Source organism: Macaca nemestrina, chromosome 3 (assembly GCF_043159975.1).
Source record: "Macaca nemestrina isolate mMacNem1 chromosome 3, mMacNem.hap1, whole genome shotgun sequence".
Lineage (NCBI taxonomy): Eukaryota > Metazoa > Chordata > Mammalia > Primates > Cercopithecidae > Macaca > Macaca nemestrina.
In genome coordinates this window covers 142,981,547-142,999,953 of record NC_092127.1, presented here as the reverse complement: position 1 = coordinate 142,999,953, position 18,407 = coordinate 142,981,547, and positions in this window count along the sequence as shown.

Sequence of the window (18,407 nt, the reverse complement as noted above, 5' to 3'; positions counted from 1 at the left end):
GTGGCTTCAAAAGATGACTTAATAATTATTTAAATTTTCTCCCCCAAAGAAATGAGACTCTACAGTATTTTAAAGCATATTGTAATGGTGAATGATTTTTTTTTCTGCCTGCTGTTTCCTTTTTCTAGGGGAGTGAGGATTTGAGTGTGAGTGTGAGTGTGTGTGTGTGTGGGGGGTGTACGTACAAGTGTTTTCATCGTTTGCATCACCATGGCTCTTAATTACAGTAATCATTTTTGCAAATAGGCTTTGTTTTCTACTCTGAATCCCTGGCTTTTGGCAGGCTGCATTGGGCAAACACCTGTTGTCTGGTTAAACAGAGAAACACCTGTCAGTGAAGCCACTAAGTACTAACTCAGGAGCTGTCATGGGGGTCTAGGGAAACTTTGCAATTGTCAGAAGAAAGGAAGGAGCACCTGCTTAGGGCCCAGGAGAGTCAAATGACAGCTTATTGACTTCTGACCGAAGATGTCTATGAATACATTCCCCTTCCTCTGCCTGCTTCTGAGAAATGAAGCCTGTGGCCACAACATCTGTTAACGAATGATTGAATGTGGCCAAATTTGAGGAAAATCGCTTTTTAAAGGAAATAGTTTAAGAGATATGAGGGCTTTGAGGCATCAAAATCTAAATGCCTTTTATAGGAGAATATCCAGGTGATAAGAGTGAAAGAGGGAAGTAATAAGAAATGGGAGAGGAAACAAAGAAATATTGACATGAAAAAAGGGACAAAGATGATTTTTTTCTATGTGATCATTTCTTTCAGAAAGTGACCATTTTGAGTGCATTAGCGGTACTGGGCTAGTTCTGTGTATAAACATAGATCCAGTAAAATAGACGTCCCTGGAAAAGTCTTTATCAATTCCCTTGACAGTTTAGATACTTAAATGCGGCTTATGCCTACACGTGGAAATGGAGGAAAACAAAATGGAAAAAAAAAAAAAAAAAAAAAAAAAAACCTTTGGCAAGGAAAGAGAAAGAGAAAATTAAAAAGCTCACATTTTTTCAAAGATAAATTTAAGTACCAGTGTTTATCTTTAGAAATCCTAGTCTTTTGTTGCTCATGCTTAAGATACATAGAAATCCATATTGGCTCAGGAAAATTTTCCTTTTTTAAATTTATTTTTATTTTCAATTTTTGTGGGTACATAGTAGGTACATATATTTATGGGGTGTAGCTCAGGGAAATTTCTTGAACCTCCATGATCCTGTGAAAGATTACCCACAGAGCTGGATGTTACAAGGATCCGGCACTTGAGCTTTTCCATCTGTATCTCTTTCCAGTTGGAATTACTCTCCACAATATTCTGGGGGAGGAGCTGCCAGCCTGAATTCTTCCTCCAGACGGAGATTGCTTTTCTCCTCTGCCCCATTGTCTCTCATAAAGCCACTCTCCTTTCCTTATATTATTATTTTCCTAGTCTTGGGGGGTCTCTTAGCATTAAATACAAAGGGAAATTGTGGGTGGATGAAAAAACCTGTAGGCAGGAAGGAGGACAGGCAGGAGAAATCATTAACAGAACTTCTAATCTTGGATTCATCCTTGGTTTTTCTTTTTCCTGCACTCTCTGTATGCCATCCATTGGAAACTCCTTTGGCTTTATCTTCCAAATATATCAGAATCCAAATACTTTCTACCATCTCCACTGCAACCCTCATCACCTCTCACATGGATGACTGCAATAATTGGTCTCCTTGCTTTTGGCCTTGGGCCCTTAAAATGTATTCTTAATGCAGAAATCAAAATAATCCTTTAAAAAATAAAAGTCAGTTTCTGTCACTCCTCTTTCTTCTTTTCTTTTTTTTTGACACGGTATCCCTCCCTCACCCAGGCTAGAGTGCAGTGATGGAATCACAGATCAATACACCATCAACTTTCCAAGTTCAAGCAAGTGATCCTTGCACCTCAGGCTCCTGTGTAGCTGGGACTACATGCTCCCACCACCATTCCCAGATATATATTTTTATTTTTATTTTTTTTTAGAGATGGGATCTTGCTATGTTGCCCAGGCATGGTTCCAACTCCTAGGCTCAAACAATCCTTCCACTTTGGCCTCCCAAAATGCTGAAGTTACAGGCTATAGGCATGAGCTACTGAACCCGACCCACTCCTCTTCTTAAAACCATCAATCAATTCTTATCTCTTTCTTTCTTTATTTATTGAGATGGAGTTTCATTCTTATTGTCTAGGCTGGAGTGCAGTGGCGTGATCTCAGCTCACTGCAGCCTCCACCTCCTGGGTTCAAGCGATTCTCCTGCCTCAGCCTCCCAAGTGGCTTGGATTACAAGCATGCGCCACCAAGCCCTGCTAATTTTTATATTTTTAGTAGAGATGGGGTTTCTTCTTGTTGGTCAGGCTGATCTCAAACTCTGAACCTCAGGTGATCCACCCGCCTCAGCCTTCCAAAGTGTTGGGATTCCAGGCATGAGCCACCACTCCCAGCCAATCAATTCTTATGTTATTCAAAAGCTAAAGTCTTTCAGTGATTATGAAACCACTACCTGCTCCCCTGGCTCACTCCTTTCAAATCATGCTTACTTCCTTGCATTCTTCAAACTCAGCCGCTAGGCTCTCATCTATCCACATTCACAAAGGTCATGTCCTCTTTTGGGACTGCTCATTCCCGATATATTTGTCTGGCTAACTCCTTCTCCTCCTTAAGTTTTTGCTCACATGTTTTCAAACGATACCTACACCCTCTGTATAGTCCCTCATATCCATACTGCTTATCTTTTAAATTTTTCCACAGCAATTATTTTTGAATAAGCAGTTACAGAGTTCTTACTATAAGGCAGATATTCCAACACTATTGTCTTGTCTATTTTATACGTCACAAGAATACGAGGCACAGAGAGGGTCACACAGTTAGGAAGTGGTGGGGCTAAGGTTTGAATTCAGACAGTCTGGCTCTAGGAGTAATGCTTTTATAACTTTGTTTTGCTGCACTTATCACCTACTAACCCACAAGGGAACATTCTTCTGTATGACATTTATTGCTTATTGTCTGTTTCTCCCTGCTAGCATGTAAGCTTCCTGAGGGTAGAAATCTTTCTTTTGTTCACAAGTATTTACCAAACACCAAGAATGATGCTTGACACATTGTTGGTACCCAATAATTAGTCTTTGAATAAATAATAAACTTCAAGATTGAGCTTTTGCTCTCCATCTTGAGATACATTGTTTCAGCTTCATTGTCCAGAACTTTCACTTCTCAGGAACCTCAGCTTTACTCCATGTGGCTTCAGGCAGAGTAGAATGAGGAGAAACAGCATTCTAATCCAGATGTTTTATTTCAGCCTATAATTTTTGAATGCAGGAAATTTCCTCAGAGGTGCTGCTCTTATTTCCCTCTGCTTTTATTGTTTCTTTTACAACTCCACCTATCCCTCTCTATCCCATAAATGAAGTAGGTAAATGTGATCCAGGAAAAAAAGAAGTAGTAGGGTGTTCAACCTTGTTCTTACACACACCAAAACCACTTAACCTTTTAACGTCATTTTCTACTTGAATTTCCTAGTAACAACATCAGGCAGATAGAGAGATTTTGAATCAGAAAATTGGACTGTTTGCCAGAAATGCCGCTGGTTCTTTGAGGTACCCACAATTGAAAACAGAACAAAGAAAACCTTGTCATCTACATCTCCTGAAAATGCCAGCAGAGTCTAGTAGAAGCCTGTGGTGCTTCAAAACTTAGTTCATTTTGTAAAGACAGCACGGGGAATATAGAAAGTGCTAGTATAAACCACTATACATGAAGTCTAATTCTATAGCCCACTGCCACATATAAACATACACACACACACACACACACAAAGCAGCTGCATAGCCATGGTCAAACTCCAAAGCCTTATTTTTGTTCTTTGTAAAAATGGGAGTTGTAACTTTTACTCTGGTATTCTTTGTTATGAAGAGAAAATAACACACGTGTGACTATGAATGTGAAATCATTACATAAACATAATTATGTGGTAAGTATGTCAAAATAATGCACCTTAATCTACAAAAAAGCCTAATGAATGAGTATAAAAGTCATTTAATCAGTTCATTTTGTCTTAGGGAAATGCAAACAGTAAAGCAAATCAAATTCATCATCTTCTTTGCTTTTTTGTGGCAGAAGAGTTTGGTCCTGTAGCTTTTTACAAGGTTGATATGATTCTCTATTGGCATTTCAGCAGCTGAAAGACAGTTCCAGTGAACATTTGTGGATTATAGAATGAATGAAATTTATCTACCTTATTTTGAAGGACAACACTAAAGGAAAGGAAGGTAATTAAAGAAGTCCATCTGCATTTTCAACCATCTTCTTCAAATAGTAGTATTGTTGTTGCTCTTGCCAGAACCATATAAAGGTGGCAAGTGTCACCAACCTGTCATCTCTTTTGACTCTGATCCATATTGATAAGCTGTAAACTCTCTAAAAGAAAGGTAGTTCACTTCAGGTTCCCATGTCAGAATACCCTTGTACCAGATACCCTCATGCCACGGTAGTTAAAGCTATGTGTCTTAAAACAACCTCACATTGATTGAGTTAAACTTTGCAGTGGCTAAGTTGCAACAAACTTTAACCCGTTTTCACCTCTGTTTCTCCATTAGTAAAACCAAGATACAACCTTCTCAACTTTGTTTTCCTCATATATGATTACTTTTTAAAGTTTTAAAAAGTACTTTCAGGCCTCTTCATCTACTATGTACTTTGATTTGTTGGAGAAAGATAAGCAACAGGACTGTATGTTTACTATAACAAGTCATATTAGTAAAAGTTTTGAGCATGGCTAAGATTAAAATTTAAAAGATTACATGTTTTAAGAAACAGAAGAATCATAAAGAGTCTAAATCAGGCTGGGCACAGTGGCTTGTGCCTGTAATCGCAGCACTTTGGGAGGCCAAGGTAGGCGGATCACCTGAGGTCAGGAGTTCGAGACCAGCCTGGCCAAAATGGCGAAACCCCGTCTCTACTAAAAATATAAATATTAGCTGGGTGTGGTGGCAAGCACCTGTAATCCCAGCTACTGCAGAGGTTGCAGTGAGCTGAAATCACACCACTGCACTCCAGACTGGGCAACAGAGTGTCACTCTGTCTCAAAAAACAAAAAAAAAAGTCTATATCAATGTGAAAGATCACCATTGGTTTGTTAGTAACATTTGAAATTGCTATTAAGAATTTGTGGCTGGATGTGGTGGCTCATGCCTGTAATCCCAGCACTTTGGGAGGCAGAGGCAAGAGGATCGTGTGAACCCAGGAGTTAGAGACCAGCCTGAGCAACACAGATTTTTTTTTAAAAATCTCTACCAAAGATTTTTTTAAAAAAATTATCCAGGCCTGGTGGCATGAGCCTGCAGTCCCAACTACCCAGGATGCTGAGGTGGGAGGATCATTTGAGCCCAGGGGTTCAAGGCTGCAGTAAGCTGTGACTGCACCTGCTGCACTCCAGCTCCAGCCTAGCCAACAAAGCAACACCCTTTCTCAAAAAATAAAAATAAAAATAAATAAATAAATTGTATTACTATTACCTTTTTATTTATTAATAAGGCAGAGGGAAACTCTTACACTGTTCCCTTGCAATTGTTTCATAGTTTATACACTGCCATTGAAAGCAGGATTATTAACTAAGCAAAACTCTGGGGACTCTTCAGTTGGAGCTCCTTAAAGGGAATCACAAAAAGCTTCTTACAGGGAATGTTAATGCTGAGAAGCAGGAAACACTAAGGTCCTAATGTGAATTGACACAAGATTCAAGCATCTGACAGGAAGAAATCAGCACACATCTAAGCATCAGCACTGGCAGCTGCTTGGGTGAGCTATGCAGCATCATCCCTCTCCAGCAGCACACCCGACCCTAGAAGATAAAGCACGCGAGCCTCCGTGACATGCACAACTCTCAGAACACTTCCTGGCTCTGCCACCTGGAGCAAGTTTCTTGACCTCTCTGGACTTTAATTTCCCTTTTTGCAAAATTGAAACGCCAATAACCTCTGCCTCGGGGAGTACTGTTTCAATTATTGTTGTGAAAATTAAGGAGCTAATGCCCATAAACAAATCAGTACTGTCAATTTCTGGGACCTTGTAAGACTCACTGTCAAAACAGAATCCCTCTTTCTCCCCCTTGGAGATTCTGGAGGAGGGAGGGATTCACATTTCAATGCAAGTCAACAAATGTATCCAAATGGGCTTTCCCTTCCTAAGTCAGATTTCTTCAATCCAGTGAAAGATTAAAAAATGCTGTTTAATTTGAATGGTAAAAAATCACAAGGTGTTTCCTTTGTCATAAATATCAGAGATAATGTCATCAGATGACATACAGTAAAATGACAGGCCTCCAATTTAACAACAATGGTACACAATTTTTTCAGGCTAGGAAATAATGATCTCTGGCATCTTGTCATTACTGGAGTGATGACTTTCTGGTACCTCCATTATGTGTTCTACCAGCAAGTGTAGCCATATCTCTTCTAGATAACAAAGGTGCCTGTCAGGTAGTGCCAGAATAAAGCCTTAAAATGACACTCCATTTGTCAAATCAGTATGTTACAAAACACATTTTTCTTTTGGGAATTTCCCTAGCCTGTCTACATATTAAAGCCATATTAAAGAGTCCCTTTTGTGTTTGAAATGGAAAAAATCAGACAAGAGCAAACATTTTAATAGCAAGAGGGAGATTAGAGTTTCCATGAAACACACATAATCCTGTGCACACTTATATTTTACTTGTTGCTTTTCAGTATGAAGCTGAAAGAGCAACTGGACAACAGTAGTCAATGGTGTAAACTTAATTTGTATTTTCTTTTATTTTGGTTTTATTTCTTTTCAAAATGTATATGTAGTAAATGTCATTCTTTTGGCATGTGGATCTGAGTTGGGAAAAATTCTCAGACATGTAGCTATCACCACAATCAATATCTTAATCTGGTTTCAATTAGCGCTAAGAAATATGTAACATAATTTGAATGATAAACTGTGCCTGGCTCAGTCCTTCAAATGGAAAACATGAAGAATGGGGAAAAATATCAGAGGAAAGTTCTGTCTTCTGAGATATGCTTCTGTCTTCTGCAATGAAGCATCCACTTCTCACAATTTTTTTATTCATTTCTTCTCTTTTATTTATTTTTCTAATATCTCAACTTAAAAGCCATTTTCTCACAACAGCCTTCCCTGACTCATCCCCTACCCCAAATCTAGACGAATCTACACCTAAGTCCTTCCATGATGTGTTTCTAAGTGTTCTCTTCTTTTTAAAGTATCCCTTATTACCACAATTATATCTATATAGATATGTATATGTGTGTATACATGTGTATATATAGCTTTTGTTGGACAATTTGTCTCATGTCTGTCTCCCACACTGACTCAGCTAATAAAGGAGTTGAATGTTCATTGGTCCTCTATTCTCTCTAAAGAACACCATTTGTTTTAACAATTCTTTTAAGGTACCAGGTCAAAAAAAGCCTAATTCTTTTCATTAAATTTTAAATTAACCACCCACCCACTTCTATGGTAATTAGATAAAAGCTGTGAGAAGTAAGAGTCAGAGTGTATAACTGCAAATCAACAGTGTGATTTATAAAGCATGTAAATGAAGTTACATGTGGAACCTTCTTTATATCAACTTATTGCCCAACTAACAAATGACACAACATCTGCCTCTAGTCTCACTCCCTCTAGAGTTAGTCTACAGTCTACTGCACTTTTTAGTAGCTTTTACTGAACAATATGCTCTAAGCTAGGCTGGCCCACAAAAGTTGGCCTGGGTTCAAAAACTGGCAAGAGAGGCAACTCAGATAATAGCAAAGGTTTCTTTCATTTTGCTTTACTACAGAACCCACAAATAAGTAAAGAGCATGCGTCATATGAATTTATGAAGGACTGCATGTGACTGCTTATTTCTTCCTAAGTTCTTCATATTGGTTGGTGTGTGCAAAGTATGTTGATTTAGTCAGTCCTTTAAAGTACTAATGGGGTAAGAGGAGCCAAAAAATAAAAATAAAAAACTGAAAAAACAAAAACATAAGACTACCACCGCGTATGTGTTTTAAGGGGAACAGGCCACATCAGCACTGAAGGTTCTATCAACTAGGAATTCTTGCTACTCCACAATGAAATGCTCTTGAATTCTTATTTCCATCATCATTGACATGTAGCAGCCCAGTCATGGCCTACTATGAACTTTATGCCATTGGAGACTCTATTTTGTTTATTATTTAACTGAATCCTCATTACCTAGCATAATGCCTGCAACCGAGAATGCACTCAAAATATTTATTGCATGAGTAAGCAAATGCACTTATAAGTCAGTGCTAGTTCTGACTCTGCCATTGATTTACCACGTGGTTGGGCAAGTTACCCTCTCCACGTGTCAATCTCATCTATAAAATGTAAAATATGTAAAAGTTATTATTATTGTTGTTATTGAGACAAAATTTCCCTCTGTCGCCAGTCTGGAGTGCAGTGGAGCCATCATGGCTCCCTGCAACCTCCACCTGCTGGGCTCAAGCTATCCTCCCACCTCAGCCTTTAGAGTAGCAGGGACTACTGGCTCACACCACCATGTCCAGCTAATTTTTGTATTTTTTGTAGAAATGGGTTTTTGCCTGTTGTCCAGGCTGGTCTCAAACTTCTGGACTTGAGGGATTCTCCCACCTCAGACTCCCAAAGTGCTGGGATTACAGGCATGAGCCACCACACTTAGCTAAAACCTTTAAAAACTAGATAGAGGCCAGGCAGGGTGATCCACGCCTGTAATTCCAGGGCTTTGGGAGGCCTACACAGGCAGATCACATGAGACTAAGAGTTTGAGACCAGCCTGGTCAATGTGGTGAAACCCCATCTCTACTAAAAATAGAAAAATTAGCTGAATGTGGTGGCGCACATCGTGATCCCAGCTACTCCAGAGGCTGAGGCACAAAAATCACTTGAACCAGGCGGCAGAGATTGCAGTGAACCAAAATAGCACCACTGCACTCCAGCCTGGGCAACAGAGTGAGACTCCATCTAAAACAAACAAACAAAAAACTAATAAACAGGATCAACAAGAAAAAGTCACTTATGCCTCCTCTTAATCTCAGAGTTTACTGATCATATTAAATTGGTTCAATTAAATTAAACTGTATTAAATGACAGAAAGAGTGTGTTTTAGTTCTAGTAATGCTGATTATTGATATATGGCTTTGGACATATTATTTAAATTGCATGGACCTTCATTTTCTTATATATAAACCTAGGAGAATAATGAAGATATTTCTGATACTTTTCAACATCAACATCAGATTATTTCAGTTTCTTTTACAGGTTTTATTTAAAACTATGAAAATTCTTTAATTAGGCCAGGCATGGTGCCTGTAGTCCCAGCACTTTGGGAAGCCAAGGCAGATGGATCACTTGAGGTCAGGAGTTTGAGACCAGCCTGGCTAATGTGGCAAAACCCTGTCTCTACTGAAAGTACAAAAATTAGCCGAGTGTGGTGGTGCAAGCTTGTAATCCCAGCTAGTTGGGAGACTGAGGTGTGAGGACTGCTTGAACCTGAGAGGTAGAGGTTGTAGTGAGCTGAGATCACGCCATTTCACTCCAACCTGGGCAAGAGTCAGACCCCGTCTAAAAAAAAAAAAAAGAAAATTCTTGAATTAATGTCTTTTAACTGTCCAATTTCTAATGATCCTTTTTAAACTTAAGTGAAATTAATCAGTCCTCTAAACTTTATGAAGAAGATACAATTCATAGAAAAAAATGTTTCTGAAAAATACAATAGAGGTAGGTATAAAACTGGGAGAAACAAAGCATAGGGGGAAAATGATATCCCAGGAGATGGGGATCGTTGTGCTTGCAGGAGGATTAGTATAAGGAAACACGATCACAGCATCTACTAAAACAAAAAGAAGAGTACTCTAACTTACAAGAGTGGATTAGTCACCATTTTATCTTCCAAACTTTTCATTTTTGTTCTCTTTGAAACAACAATTTTGGATTTAAGTAGAACAATTTTACGGACACGAATGACAGCTTTCAGTTCTGCAAAGATTTCTTTTAGCCTTTGGAAAAGTGCCAAAGATCCAGGATGTTTTCCAGATTTCAACCACATTTCTGACATCGTGCATCAAATAAGATATGACACATGGACAGAATGGGTTCCTAGAGGTATTAAAAAAAAAAAAAAAAGAAAACCTACCTCTTTGTTATAAGAGTAAACCTCTGTTAGACTGACAAGACCAGGCTGAGCCAAAATATCTTTAAGATTTTTCACGTTCTATTTAAAGGATACTGGTTTGTTTTTTTTTTTTTTTTGGATGAAATAAAGTTTCAGAGAAGGTAGATAACATATCATTATTATTATTGAGAGCAATTCTATTGAGAAGCAAATTAGGTATGGCCCTACCGCCAGAAACTCATGAAGGACAGAAGAGTCATTGAAAGAAAACTAGAGCTTTATATAGTCACAAATGATCCATTTCAGAAAGAAAGTTGAGGCATTTTAGACAAACTTTTTATTCAGTGAACTTTCTTAAGCTTTCTGACTTAAAAAACAAAACAAAACAAAAAACTAGCAAAACAGGAGAAAAAGCACAGAAACAATGACAAATGTAAATGAGTGGCAGAAAGCAGTTTCTGGAAGATGAAGAGCAGAATGGATCAAGAAATGGAAAAGACAACTACTTTTGAGGTGACACTAATTGATTTCTAACTTTCTGTTTTTAATTTCTTTTTTATTTTTTGAGACAGGGTCTTTCTCTGTCACCCAGGCTGGAGTGCAGTAGCTGGTTTATAGGTCCCGCAGGCCTTGAACTCCTGAGCTCAAGTTATCCTCCTATCTCGGACTCTCAAGTAGCTGGGACTACAAATGTGAGACATCACCCTAGCTAATTAATTTTACATATAGATATAGATATAGATACAGATATAGAAACAGGGTCTCGTTATGTTGTTGGGGCTAGTCTAGAACTCCTGGGCTCAAGCGATTCTCCTGCCTTGGCCTCCCAAAGTGTTGGGATTTCAGGCATAAGCCACCATACCCAGCCAATTTCTAACTTTCTAATGAACATCTTCAACTAAATTTCCCAAAGATTCCTAAAACTTTGCATGTCCTAAATATTCCATATATTTTCCTTTTTTAAACTTTTATTTTAAATTCAGGGGCATTTGTGCAGATTTGTTACATAGGTTTATGTCGTGGGGGGTTGTTGTACAGATTATTTCATCACTCAGGTATTAAGCCTAGTACCCAATAGTTATTTTTCATAATCCTCCCCTTCCTCCCACCCTCCACTCTCCAATAGGCCCCAGTGTGTGTTGTTTCCCTCTGTGTCCATGTGTTCTCATCATTTAGTTCCCACTCATAAGTGAGAAAGTGGGTTATTTGGCTTTCTGTTCCTGCATTAGTTTTTTAAGGATAATGGCCTCCAGCTCCATCCATGTCCCTGCAAAGGACTTGACCTCATTCTTTTTCAAGGCTGCATAGTGTTCTATGGTGTATGTGTACCACATTTTCTTTATGCAGTCCATCACTGATGGGCATTTGGGTTGATGGGCATTTGGGTTGGCATTCCTGTCTTTACTATTGTGAATAGTGCGGCAATGAACAAATAAATATGTGTGTGTGTCCATATAATATAATGATTTATATCCCTTTGGGTATATATCCAGTAATGGGATTCCTTGATTGAATGGTAGTTCTGTCTTTGGATTTCTGAGGAATTGCCACGCTTTCACAAGAGTTGAACTAATTTACACTCCCACCAACAGTGTATAAGCATTCCTTTTTTTCCACAACTTTACCAGCATCTGTTATTTTTCGACTTTCTAGTAATAGCCATTCTGACTGCTGTGAGATGGTATCTCATTGTGATTTTGATTTGCATTTCTGTAATGATAAGTGATGTTGAACTTTTTCTTCATATGATTGTTGGCCACATGTATGTCTTCTTTTGAAAACTGTCTGTAGTTTTGATGAAAACCTGAGACAAAGATTGGGTGTATTAATATATATTTTATTTGGAAGATTACTCTAAGAATCAGTACGAAAAAAGAGCTTTCAGAGAATGAAACCAGAAATGGGGGGAAAAAAAAGACAAAAAAGTCAAGAGTGGGGTACATTATTAAACTGGTTACCAGCAACAGCAGCTGGGGCTCAGATCCACTGGGACATATTGGGAACCCTGTAGAAATTGCCTGAAAGCATTACCCCCATAGGATGGGGAAGTAGGAGCAATGATCCATTATTTCCTCTTCCTCCCACTTCCAAGCTACATCTGTGTGTTGGTTTGGAATACGTGCGTCTTAGAAGAAAGCCCCTGAAATAGGAAAGCAATGATGCACATCTTCTCATTAAGATGGGACCCTAGCAATGTGCATGGAACTGCTTACCAGACAGTGCTGAAATCACTTGGGCAAAGAAGAGATGGTGCAAAGTACCACAGTGTCTATTATAACCTTTACTTCAGATTGCTCCTCCCCATATATATTCACATTTTGTTTTCTGTGTGTTTGTTGTTGTTGTTGTTGTTGAGATGGAGCTTTGCACTCTGTCACTCAGGCTAGAGTGCAGTGGTGCAATCTCAGCTCACTGCAACTTCTGCCTCCTGGGTTCAAGTTATTTTCCTGCCTCAGCCTCCTGCGTAGCTGGGATTACAGGGGCATGCCACCACACCTGGCTAATTTTTGTATTTTGAGAGAGAGTTTTTCATCATGTTGGCCAAGCTGGTCTCAAACTCCTGGCCTCAAATGATCTTCCCACCTGAGCCTCCCAAAGTACAGGGATTACAGACATGAGCCACCATGCCCAGCCTCACTTTTCTATTAATGCAATCACCATTATCAAGTTGCCCAAGGCAGAATGCTTTGAGTTATTGTGTGTATCCACATCCCTCAATCCCTCACATCTGTATCAATACGTTTTGCTCCTTCTGCTTTTTAAATTGTAGTAGATAACACTTAACATAAAATTTCTCATATTATCTACTTTTAAGTGTATAATTCAGTAGTGTTAAGTACATTCAGATTGTTGTGAAATGGATATCCAGAGCTTTTTGTTCTTGCAAAACTGAAAATTTATGCCTGTTAAACAACTCCTATCCTCCCCTTTCCTCAGTTTCTGGTAACCACCATTCTACTTTGTTTTTGTGAATTTGACTATTTTAGATCTCGTATACAAGTAGAATCATATTTGTCTTTTTGTGAGTAGTTTATTGCATTTAGCATAATATCCTCAAGGTTTATCCATGCTGTGGCATATGACAGGATTTCCTTTCTATTTAAAGTCCAATAATATTCTACTGTATATTCATTCAAAGTCCAATAATATTCTACTGTATGTCCATTGATGGACATTTGGATTGCTTCTGCCTCTTTGCTATTGTGAATAGCACCACTGTAAGCATGATTTATTTTAACAGGTAGGTATATTTTTCATGTAGTGGTAACCATACTGTATGTACAATAGAGTTCTTTTCTAATTTCAACATAGTGAACATCATCAAATTGAAAATGGATAATGTTAAAGTCCTGCATTTAGGCTAAAAAAACACAAGTTGCTCAAAAACAAAATAGATAATAGAGGACTCAACAAGGCTGTGTTAAAACATCCACAATTACAATACAACAAACATTTGCTATACTATTAGTGTAAATTTCATTGAGATAAGTCTTCTAAAAATCAGTCGCAATATTGGTATACTTTAAGAAAGATATAGATAAATGTCTCCAAAGCAGAATAACATATCTTAAACTGGAACCAGAGAATGACAATTAACATGATGTAAAGGATCTGAGAATGTTTTGTTTGTTCAAAAGATGTTCAGCCTAGAAAATAAAATATTTGGGGGGACCTTACCTTTTCCTGCAGATATAACTTTTTGACATTTACTTAGATGTATTCTCACTTTTGATCCAAATATAAAAGTGTGTACTTCTAAAATAACAGAGGATTTATTGCCATAACTTTGTTAAAGTTGAATAACTTTACTAAAGTTGAATAACTATTAACAAGATCCTTAGTGATTAACGTATGAAAACCAAGGGTTTCTTGGGTATAAGTTTGTCTGTGACTAGAAAATGAGCATACAATTTTCAAACCACAAGAAATTTTAGAAGTAAATATATTTTCATGTAGTTATGAAACAGCATAGATTGAGCTTTATTTTTAAAATGATTTACATTTTAAGTATTAGATAATTGAATTTTAAAAGAAATGCAAACTTATTCAAACAAAAGAGATGTATATTTTTTAAAATGTAATGGACAGTTAGCAGTGTGTACCATCCTCTTCCATGTCTTTTCTATGCTATTATCCCCAAATACATAATTGGATTGTTAGTTTTAAGAAACTGGATTTTATAATACACGTAGTTATGCTTTCCTCACGTAAAAATATACTAAGGGCAAACTAGATCAATACATATGGATACAGTTCTCTTTCTTAAATATTTGCTTTATGTTCAATAGAGTTACATAGAATAAATATATCTACATTTTATAATCATTCAAGTTGTTTCCAATAATTTTTTGCCATTTGTTTAAAATGCATTAATATACATTGGTGCATTCAAATGTACCAATGATTGTATTTCTGTGACATAGATTCCTAAAACTGGGATAGCTGGGTCAAAGTTTATGTGTATTTTATATCACACTATATATTGCCAGATTACTTTTCAAAAAGCTCTCCACAAACCCCTTGAGCAATGCGTGAAACTCTTGACTCCTCACTTCTAAAGGAACATGGCTCTTCTAGATTTTACAATTTCATAAAAGTGTCTTCAACTATTTAACGAGCTTTGCAAATGAGATTAGACTATTTTGTGTCACTCAGTATGTAGAACTAGTATAAAGGAAAGTAGCTTTTGGCTTAGTATAATTTTTCTAGCATTAGAGCCACTCATTAATGACATAGACTGCTTTATTAATAAGTTATTTTACTATTTTGGAGGCTGTGCTTTGGAAATAACCTATTAATCATCTTCATATTTACATTATAATTTATTGTTTATAGAGAACATTAATATGTCTTGATTTCCATTTATCTATGGATCCCCACTAATCTGTTATTTTATAGATATTTTAAAAACAATTTTAGTTTATATTGATATAAATAGAAAATTTATATTAATCCCAAAATATTCTCCCATTTTCTTTCTCTCTCTTTCACATACACATCTCCAGTCTTGTCCTTGACGCTTTGGAAAAATAGAATATTATGGGACATATTATTTATCTAGAAGTATGTAATACAGTTACCAATATCCTAATTAGTTATCTTTCACAGATCATTTACCGACTTAATATTCATGTTAACATGTAAATGTTTAATTCAGGCATACCTGTAAACACAAAAGAGAGCTCTTTGTTTTGATATATTTCTATTATCCTAGATAATGTTAGTGATGTTGGAACCAAACTTTTAACCACTGCATATTCCTCCCTCCCTCCCCCATAACTAAATTTTTGTATGACAATCAAAGGAGAAGACTTTGAAAACAAGACAATAGAATATTTAATGGTTAGAATTTATTTTAATAGAGGCTGCAGGTCTTAGCCAGGAAAAGAAGGTATTAGAACAGTAAACACCACAGAACCCAGAATTTGATGGCAAAATATCTTGGCAACAATAAGAGTATACACCATCTCAAGGACAGATGACTTGATATTTCCCAGATGTCACTGTTTAGTGTGTCACTGTCCAGCAGCAGCCACTGATTAGAAAAAGTCCTTTCTCCTCCTGAAGGAGCAGGGCTGGCATTGAAGGCAGTAGGGGAGATGTTGGCAAGGTACTGGAGCAGGTGGCAGCAGCAGGTGTGATAGGCTAGAGATGACAAGGGCACAGAGTGTGCTGTTGGCAAGCTGTCGGTAACCAGAGTTCAGGAACTAGTGATAGCAGAGAAATTGCAGAGACGGTGGCACGGGGATAAAGAAGCAGGGCAGAACAGACTGTCATAGCAGGATGATAGGTACCCCCCCAAACAAGCACAAACAGGGAACGTGATGAGAGTGGAAGTGGTGGCCTGCAGCCCCAAATTGGCTTGGGAGGATCACACCACGATGACAGGGAAGCCTGCAGTACTCCAGCAGACCCGAGAATCACCTAGAGCTTATATGCCAGAAGCCAGGTGATACACTGCAGTCACCATGGAGAGGGAAAACAAAGGGAAATGAATCTTAGCAATATTTTATTTTTCATTTATTGTTGATGCTTTCCTCTTTTTCCACTTGGGGGACAATAATTCAAAAGAAGCCCTTGTGTATCCACAAATACTCTAAGAACCCAGAGTTCTTAGCCTAGAAATCAGAGATTGAACATGTTGTTAGAGCCCCAATTCTACAGCTATGTTGAGACCATATATCAAGATGGTTAATTACAAATGATTGTAAAGTACTTCTGTCATATGATTCAATTGAGTTAATATTTACCGATGCCAGATTGCTGCATTAAACTTCTAACAAAATAGCAAGTCACTGAGGACTCCTGCAATGCTGGGTTTGGGTCCTGCCCTGACACTATGTAACAGTACAATGTGCAGACATTTTAATTCAATGTGATGGAATTCCATCAATATTTTATTATGTTTGCCTTGACAAATTGTCTCACACAAGAAGGTAGTCCTCAAGGAGAATAGTATTCCAAAAGCGTCAGTCCTGCTCAGGGGAAGGTTGAGTTGCAAAGCAGAGTTTCATTTCATTACCTTATGATATGTTTTCTGAGACAATAATAATTTGAAAGCTGTTGTTTTTAAAATGTCAACTTATAATGACAAAATTTTTTAAATGTACTAAAAGTGTTTACTAAAATAATAGTACCCAGGTATGATTCTGGGGGCTGGAGATATGATAATAAATAACAATAACAACAAAACAACTGTGACCTTTATGAACTAAATTCCAATAGGGCGAGGCAAATGATAAATAAATCACTTTAAAAAAAAATCTAGCCTGGCATAGTGGCTCATGTCTGTAATCCCAGCCTTTTGTGAGGCCCAGGCAGGAGGATTGCTTGTATCCAGGAGTTCAAGACCAGCTGGGCGACATAGCATGACCCCGTCTCTACAAAAAATAAAAAAATTAGCCAGGCATGGTGGCACATGCCTGTAGTCTCAGCTACTTGAGAGACTGAAGTGGGAAGGTTGCTTGAACCCAGAAGGTTGAGGCTGCAGTGAGCTGTGACTGTGCCCCTGAACTCAGCTGGGTGACATAGCAAGACCCTGTCTGAATAGAATAGAATAGAATAGAATAGAATAGAATAGAACAAAATATTTTTCATAGTAAGCAGGATGGAGATATCAGGTGGGAGAAGGAAGTGTTGTTAAATAACAACTGGTGGTCAAGGGAGGCATTTTTAACAAATTGTCATTGAACAGAAACATGGGAAGTGAGGAAGCAAGTTGCACAGCCATGGAGAGAAAAAAATGTTCTGGGAAAAGATAAAATGCTTGATGTAGTCCAGGAGGAACAAGGAAGCCAATGTGATTGACAAAGAGTAAGAGAGAACAAGATTGGTAAAAGAAGAGGTTAAAGGAAAAAGTGATCACTATCATGTGTGACCTTACAGATAATGGCAAGGATTGCAAGTTTTATTATGAAAGATAAGGGACACCAATGAAGGGTTCTGAGCAAAATTACATGGTCTGAATTAATTTTCAAAATGATCTCTCTGGAGTTGGGTAGAGGATAGACTGTACTGGACACAAGGGTGAAAGCCAGAAGTTCTATTAGGAGACTATGAAATAATCGTCCTAAGAGAATGCAGCTTTGACTGATGTATTTGCATTGGAGTCGATTGAAAGGTTGGATGTTGGATACATTTTGAAGATAGAGCAGCAGGAGTGACTGATAGAAAGCGTACAGTACAAAGGAAACAGAGGAAGATAGGAATGACACCAAGCTACTTTGCAGAATGGGTCCATTAACTTAGAAAGGACAGATTGCTGGAAGCATAGGTCTAGGGGATACAATTAGGAGTTCTGTTATGGCTACCTATTAGGTAAATCCATGACAATGTTAAATAGGTGTTGATTACAAAAGTCTGGAGTTAGAAATTGATCCTAGAGATATAAATTCAGAAGCCATCAGCATATAGATGAAATTTAAAGCCATGAGATTAGATGAGGTCATCCAGGAAACTAGTACAGTTAGAAAAGAGATCAAAAGATTTTAAAGTTAAGCCATGAATAAAATGAAAGCAAGACACTGAAAATCCCCAGTCAGTAAGGTAAGAGACAAACTCAGAGAGGTGACCAGCAACCAAGAGAAAAAATTATTTCAAGAAGCAGGAAGTAATCAACCATGCTAAATGTTAATACTTGTCAGAGGAGAAGAACTGACCATTAAATTTGACAATGATATACTATTATTGTGAGTGATGAGAAAGTTTGGTTGAACTCTCTGAGCTCAAGAGAGAGCAGAAAGAAAAGATTTGGTAATTTCTTGAGCAGA